Source organism: Rhagoletis pomonella, unplaced genomic scaffold (assembly GCF_013731165.1).
Source record: "Rhagoletis pomonella isolate Grant_MI unplaced genomic scaffold, Rhpom_1.0 Rhpom_scaffold_00653, whole genome shotgun sequence".
Taxonomy (NCBI): Eukaryota; Metazoa; Arthropoda; class Insecta; order Diptera; family Tephritidae; genus Rhagoletis; species Rhagoletis pomonella.
The window spans coordinates 4,281-5,240 of record NW_023459207.1 but is presented as its reverse complement, the minus strand read 5'-3'; positions in this window follow the sequence as shown (position 1 = coordinate 5,240).

Genomic DNA, 960 nt, shown 5'->3' with positions numbered 1-960 from the left:
ATTTTTGTTAACGTTGTGCTTAATTTGCTATAAGATGGCTTGAAAAAAATTGCGAAGGTAGCAAATATTATACTATAAATATTATATTATTAATGTCAGTGGTTTATTAGTTGGTTTAAATGAAGGCGATAAAGTATATCGGCCCAGGGACGGTACTCTTGATGCTTCGACGTCACCTATCCGTAACTGTGTTTACTATGATAGTGATCTTCAGGAAGTGGAAGTGTTGAAAGTGGAAGTGTACGTTAATAAGTAACAGATCTTTATGTGTAAATGTAATAATATCTTATATTTCTCTTATTTTAAGTGAGACATTCAAGCGCGAAAATGCACACCTCAAAAAGGAAACCGAAAAGCAGTGCACCGAGCTCGCTACATTGAAGCGGGAGTCCGACCTGCAATTGAAGAGACACGCATGGAAAATGGAGTCACTGCAAAAACGTTTGGATGAAATGGCTGCCCAAATGAAAAATGTGGAAGATGCACTAGCTTCCATCTTCACCAAAGGGCAGATAGCGAAGCTGAAGTCTGGGTCGAAGCGACGAAAATAGGCGGAAGAGGATATTGCGAAGTCAATATCGTTGTATGCTGCCAGTCCTAAAGCATACAGGTTGCTATATAGGCAATGCCTTCCACTCCCATCGGTCCGCACACTTCAAAGTTGGGCACAAAAACTGGACATTTCGCGCGGACTTATAACCCCAGTCTTCCGGTTATTGGCCGCCGCTACCCACATGAACGAGGCACAGAAGCTATGCGTGTTGAGTTTCGACGAAATGAAAGTAAGACAATCTTACTGTTACGATGTTTCGTCGGACTCAACATTAGCCCCCGTCAACTACGTACAGGTAGCGATGTTAAGAGGTAAACATTACAATCAAGATTTTATAGAATATCACACCTTTATTAAGGCCTTTTATATTTCAGGTCTCATGGCAAAGTGGAAACAGCCAATCTTTT